We start from the raw sequence: 6,978 nt of genomic DNA, 5'->3' as shown, positions 1-6,978 counted from the left end.
GGCTCCTTGATCTCCCAAGCTCCTAAGCTTTCTCTTTAATGGAGGATGATGAAGGTTAAAGGGTCGGATGATGAGATCTTGGGGTAGGAAGTGGGACACACACTTGGCTCTCCTTCTCCCTTGGAATGCTTGGACGATTCCTCCCTTTCACTACCAAAAATGGAGCAAAGGCTACAGACCATTCGGGCTTTTAGCTATGGTTTTAAAGCATACCTATATTGCTATGGGTTTAAGCCATAGCTAAAAGCCCCAAAAAACCAAAAATAAGCCGTGCAATTTTCTTTCCCTCGGGCGGGCTATTTTCCCATCCTCTATTTCCTCTCTTTCCCTCGGCGGGCTCTTTTCCCATTCTCTATTTCCTCTCTCTCTCTCTCTCTCTCTCTCTCTCTCTCTCTCTCTCTCCCCCTCCCTCCCAACCACTCCTTCAAAATGCAGGAGATATACCGAAACCCCCATCCCTTCCTTTCTCCACTCATCTCCTTCATCCCACGCCCTAGATCTACAAAAACCCCTTCAACCAGCCGAGCCCTAGATCTGTAGAAACCCCTTCAACTAGCTGATCCGTAGATCTACAGAAAGCCCTTTGACCAACTAAAATGCACTCCCAAAACTTGCTCTCTCAAAAGCATTTCTAGGGTCTCTCTCTCTCTCTCTCTCTCTCTCTCTCTCTCTCTCTCTCTCCCCTTCGTTATTGTTGCTTCTGTCTTCCCCTTCGTTATTGTCTGGTCTGTATACCTTCCTCACTAATCTTGTCTTCTTTTGCAGGGAGGCTACTTCCCCAACGCAATCCGATATTATTAGAGATCCCTCTTTGAGGTGTGTTCTTTTATGCAAAATCCGAATATTTCGATTCAAAATCCGCAGATGGTTGAGAGGTGTACTGGAAATCCATAGAAACAGAGGTCAAATCCCTACTAGAGAAGCTCTTGGATGTCAAGGATGCAATGTCCGCTCCTGCAATCCCCACAACCTCCATCACCCAGAAGCTTACACGTCACAGAGAGATCCTTTGTGAATTCACTTAATGATGCAATGTGCAGGTTTGCTTTAGGGTTTTGATTTTGTCTCTAAAATGGGATGGTTTGGACTGATGTACATGTATGTCAAGTGTGACTATATCAGTCATGCACACTTCGTTTGACAAAATGACCGAAAGAAACCAGAATCAGAAAAGAAAGGGTGCTCTTCTCTTTCCATTCATTGACCGGTTTGTTTGTTTGTTTGTTTGTTTTTTCTTTTAATTTTTGGGTATTGATATGAATTTGGTTTTCTTTACTATTTTAAGGTGGAATTAAAGCAATTGGATACTATTATGCTACGATGTTCACTATGTTGTTTTGATCTATCTACCTATCATTTATGAATCCACATTCTCTCCCTCCGTTTTCTTTTTTAAAAAACTTTTTTGCCCCAATCTTTTTGGGATAGATGTCCTGTTAGAACTGGTGATTGAGAACCACTTTTCCCCAAATGATGGTACTCTTGAGGTATGTTATTGCACCTTAATTTCTTTCTTAATAAGATAATATATCAAATTCCCCTTTTATTTTATTTTATTGTTTTCTACACATCAACAGGCATATAATATATGTAGGAACTGATGTCTAAAAATATGATTATTACTTGACTCTATCCTTGCTATAGTTTGAAATTGGCTAGCAATAAGGAATGGGATGAAGGAGCGCAACACAAACATTTTGGAGATAGTTCGTTCTTTGGATCTCCCAAACAATCCCTTGGATGATATTATTGATCAGGTAGCTAGTGGTTTAATGCCTTCAATATAGTTCTTGAGTTTGTTGAATCTAGTTGAGGACTTCTAAAAACAAGATGTGTTTATGTGGAAGCATTGACCTATTTGGCTATTGCTTCTCATTCTTAAAGCTGATGCAATCTTTCTTGTACTGGAGTATTTTGTTATGTTGTATGATTGTGACATTGAGTAGTTTTTGAGGTTCGAGATTCTGTCCAATGCGAGTTTAATTTTTGTAAATTAAAAGCATAGTTTGCTGAGACTGTATACATCTGAATTTGCTGCAATTTTATCATTTTGAACTTGTGTGGAAATGTTTATGCCGTCATTATTTGTTGTCATTTTGTGGAGATTTATTTTTAAAAGCTTCAATTTATCAACGTTAGTTTGTTTGTCTTATGGATTGTTGTGCTATGCTAGCATTCAAACAATGGACCTCAAGATAAGTGAGGAACTTTTCCATTTCCGTATGAGTTGAGTCAGATTATGAATATTTGCCACCATTTTTTTTGTTTGGTTTCATCATTGCATTGTTTTGAATGGTACTTGTGTTGGTATGTACATTTAGGAAGTTGGATGGGTAATGACCATCATCCAAATCACTCATAACAAATGAGTGTCATATACATGTCTTTAAGTTTACCAGAGTAAATTTTCCATGAATGCTTCAGCATGTCAAGCTCATGGACATGACATGGATATGTTTGATGTGGCCTAGGTGCGGAACCATTTGCCCATTCCAATGTTACCAAGATCAACCTCATTCTTTTGACAAAAGAGAAAAAGAAAAAGAAAAAGAAAAAGAAGGCGGCACTAGTTAGCCATGAATTGTCCATCATATGGAAATTTTGATTTCAAATGCCTTTTGACGATCACTTTGATTGGGTGATCATCAACACAAGATTAGTAGCTGCCAAAATGTATGGCCTATATCAAATTTAAGCAATTTTTCATGTCCTTTAATATATCACTATCATTGGATGATCCAACTCGGCTAATGATGAACATCAAAGTTCCAGAGGAAACTAATGTTGTATTGGGTTGGAAGTGGGTTTGTTCCATTTGGGGTGGTTGAAGTTGCCAAAATTCGCCATGCAATTTTTAAATTGAAATTTGTGGTTTTGGGGAAGAAGCATTTGGGGTGGTTATAGAACTGGGTTCTGGAATTTATAGTGATTTTATAGCTGAAATTTGTAGCTCTTGCTTTGAAATTGTAGGGAATATTTGAATTTGGAGGTCTCTTCTTGAGGGTGGATTCTTGAAGACTAGGTGTTGTTTTGGCTTGAGTTCGTGTTCTGTTTGAAAGCTTTCAATTTCTATTTTGGTTGTTGGATTTGTGGAAAAATGGCTTGTATGAAGCTGGGATCGAAATCTGATGCATTCCAACAACAAGGGCAGGCATGGTATGGAGCATTCTCTCTCTCTCTCTCTCTCTCTCTCTCTCTCTCTCTCTCTCTCTCTCTCTCTCTCTTAAATTTATTTATTTAATATGTGGAAACTAGTTTTAATTTTGTTGGTTTGCATTCTTCCCTGTTTTGAATTCACATGTATTCAATTAGAAAAAGGCGGTTTTAGAAGCTTAGACATGGATCTGAGACGAGTTTGTGTACAAGGTAGCTCATGTCATGTGCATGAGTTGCCTTGCATGCAAATGTGTGTACAAGGTAGCTCATGTGCATGCTAAGCCTACATGGATCTGAGACGGTTTTAGTTGAGCTTTGCTAAGCCTACATGTGTGTACAAGGTAGCTCATGTGCATGCATGCATTTGCCAGTGTGGGATGAGATCCAATCCATTCATTAGAACACTACCAGTGTAGATGTTCTTGCGTAAGAATTAGGTTGGTTCTCCTGGTTGAAGCTTTTTTTACTATCCAACTGCTTTGAAAACTGTGGTCCACCTATTGATTGAACTAGATTTGTTTTCATGCAAAAGCATCTACATGGTCAAACCCACTTGAGACGGTTTGGATATTGCACCCGTACACTCTGTTGAGAGTCTTGAGACACAATGTCATGTGCATGAGCTGCCTTGCATGCAAATGTGGGCTTTGCAAGTCAATCCACAAAATGATTCTGTGTTAAGATTTATTTATTTTTATTTTTTATTTTTAAAGTCATGATAAAAAAGACACAATTCCATACATCCATAAATCCTTGGATTTTTGGGTCAAATCCAAATCATCCCAAGTCAATCCACAAAATGATTCTCTATCAAGATAAAAAAAAAAAAAAAAAGTTATGCCCTTGCAGCCATTGTCTTAAATGCTCCTCAAATCCATGGCTTCATTACCAAACAGTGGATTTCCTTGCTTTTTTCCTTGTACTGATTGATTTAATATGGATTTCCTTCATCTTGCAAATCAATCATCTGTCACTATGGGTTGGAAATTTCTTAGTAGTTTATAAGGTTTCTTGATGTGGAATGATTTGTAAAAGTTTGTCATTGCAGTGTGAATTTGTCATTGCTTGAAATTTGAATCTCCAGTGCTTTAGATGAAAAATGCTATGAAAGTATTCTTTTGTTTTGCTAATTCTTCTATTACGAGGTTGGCACCATTTTCTAGTAGGTACTAGAAGATGGCTGATGCTGAGGATATTCCAATCTAGGGTATTTTTTGTCCATGAGGTCCATTGTTCAATGGTTTTTGGATCACTGAAGCATGTGCCCCAACTGTGCAAACTGAACATATTGTATAAGCTCTTAGCTTAAGCATTGTATAATACCTCCTAGTTAAACTAATGACCAGGAGATTCCTCAACATGATATGCTCTATTGCCCTAATTTGATAGTTCAAAAGGATGAAGAGGTTGATGGAAATGTTTCTAATAGAGTTAAAGAGTTGGGTGGGTGGGTGAGGAGGAGATGTGCCTCTATAGTGTTGGGGTTGCATGCTAATGAAACATGAAGGTAGATTTTTTGTTCTACTCATTTCTCTTTCATTAGTAGGTGTATTTCTTTTCCGATAGGTCAGTGGTAGAGCTCTGTAGCCATTTTCTCTAGATAGTTACAATAGTTCTATGGAGGTAATGTTATCTTATCTTGCCATGTTTTATTTGTTTGATTGATTTGTCACTTTCTTTTTGATTTGCAAACAAGGCGGGTTACATCGGGCGACGTGGTCGAGAAGAAGATTGTTGAGAGGAGGCAGAAGAGGATGATCAAGAACAGGGAGTCTGCTGCTCGATCAAGAGCCAGGAAGCAGGTGGGCCTGTAAAATCAGGTTGCTTGTTTTGAAAACTAGTTACTTCCATTTTCTTTTTTTTAAGATTGAGAATTTATTCCTCATTGTGGCAGGCGTACACAAAGGAACTGGAGAATAAGGTTTCACGTCTGGAAGAAGAGAATGAAAAGCTCAAGAAGCAGAAGGTGTTTGCCTATAATGAGAAGGATGTTAACTACAAATGGACAAGGTATATATGCTACTCTGAGATCTCATTTCTAGTTATGTAGTTCTTGAATAGTCTACGCTCTTTTACTTCTTGAATTGTTTCGTTGTTCACATCATTTGATGTTTTTTCCTTTTTAATTATATTGATGTACTTTATAATGTTTTTTGGTCCTTCTCTTGTGTAATATATTTGTGCTTTGGGTTTTTATTTCAATGTTTTTTAGCTCATGGGTTTTCTTATTTTCTTTTTCTTTTTCTTTTTTGATGGAGCTTTTTTCCTGTTTGTTTTCATTTATTGAATTGTTAATCCTCAATTCGCTATGTTGTATTGATGGGTTTCTTCCTTTTATGCATTTTATGATTTGTTCTTCTATAATGATGGTTTTTAGCTCGTGGTTTTTCTTTTGAAACTAATTACCATTCTCAGTCTTTTGAACCCTGTCCATTGCCAGCCTCAGTCACCTACAGATGCAGAATAGTGGAAGAAGTATATATTAAAGTTGTTGTGGTTTGAATGGATTTGAAGGCCTGAAAGTGTTGTCTAGATGATACTAACTATTGCTTTGTTTGCATTGTCTACTTTGTGTAGTGTGACTTGCATCCTAAAATGGGCCACGTATAATCAGAATCCTTCCTGTCCTCAGTGCAAGCATTTGTTTTAGTTTCTTAGTGTTCATCGATCACCAGATGGAAGGTATATGATGGCCCTATTTATTAAGTAAAAATGGAAACTATAGCTATCACACATTATACTTGTTACAGAAACAGGCAGTGATTAAATGCACCTCATTTACTGGCCAATTGAATTCATTTATCAATCCAACCAGAACTGGCCAATTGAATGCCACCTCATGAATGGGCCCAAGCTAAAAAAATTGTAGTAATTAGGAATATTTTAACCATTCCATCTGTATACCCTTTTTCCCTTATGAGTCATGATCGAAATGGTTTCTCAGCCCTCAAAAAGGGTGAATGATGGGATGTGTATAAACTTCTAGAGTTTTAGTCTATGCCTCATCAAGACGTGGCCTAGTGATTGGGCAGTCTTGGTCAATCGCCATGTGCACCAATCCATGGTTTGTAGGATTGGTGCTGATTTACTGAATAGTACCTGATATTTACAAACTCCTAAACTGAATTGAGATATTCCGATCCTAGCTGTACAGTATTCACGATTACATGTTGGAGGAGAGTGTTTGTCTGCTCATTAGAGCCACTTGGTTTGTGCCTCTACCATTGGAGGCTCAGGAAGAATCCTCCTACGAACAAGAAGCTATCTATCAGTATGAGGATGAGGAGGATGATGATCTGGATGATGAAGCTTACTTTGGCAGCTCCTCAAGCCTTCGTATCGGTAACCGTAGGTGTTTTATACCTCTTTTGTATACCTCTTTAGTATCTGGATGACGATCTGGATGAATTTTTTCCTTTTTTTTAGCAATTAATTGATTGAATGAAGGATTGTAATTGATTCATTATTGAATGAATGATTATAATTGAATGAATGAATGATTACGCATGTGGTAATTGAATGAATGAATGATTATAATTTTTTTAAATGTAGGCAATTGTTACGGATATTGACCATAGCTGAGAATCTAACAACTGTAGCTATTATTATATCTAGCATATTACTATGGATCCAGCACTACTTTTAGCTATAAATACTATCCGTAGTTGTATGTACTTTTCGCTACAGAAATTGTTGCTACGGATTATATCTGTAGCTATTGTAGTCTAGGTTTTAGACCTATTGTTATGGCACCTACGACTACGGTCGTGCTACGGACTAAAATCGTAGCCATAGGCCTTTAGCTACGGCTTTTATTCGTAG

At 37.6% G+C, this 6,978-nt stretch overlaps 1 pseudogene; it reads left to right on the top strand.

Annotated features, from left to right (window-relative positions):
* The first annotated feature begins 378 nt into the window (after positions 1–378).
* On the top strand, positions 379–6,680 carry LOC131219047 (uncharacterized; annotated as a pseudogene).
* Positions 6,681–6,978: the final 298 nt, after the last annotated feature.

The sequence above is a fragment of the Magnolia sinica genome, chromosome 11 (genome assembly GCF_029962835.1).
Source record: "Magnolia sinica isolate HGM2019 chromosome 11, MsV1, whole genome shotgun sequence".
In the NCBI taxonomy this organism is placed as follows: domain Eukaryota; kingdom Viridiplantae; phylum Streptophyta; class Magnoliopsida; order Magnoliales; family Magnoliaceae; genus Magnolia; species Magnolia sinica.
The sequence above is the reverse complement of the archived record's forward strand: the minus strand, read 5'-3'. Positions and strand labels throughout refer to the sequence as shown.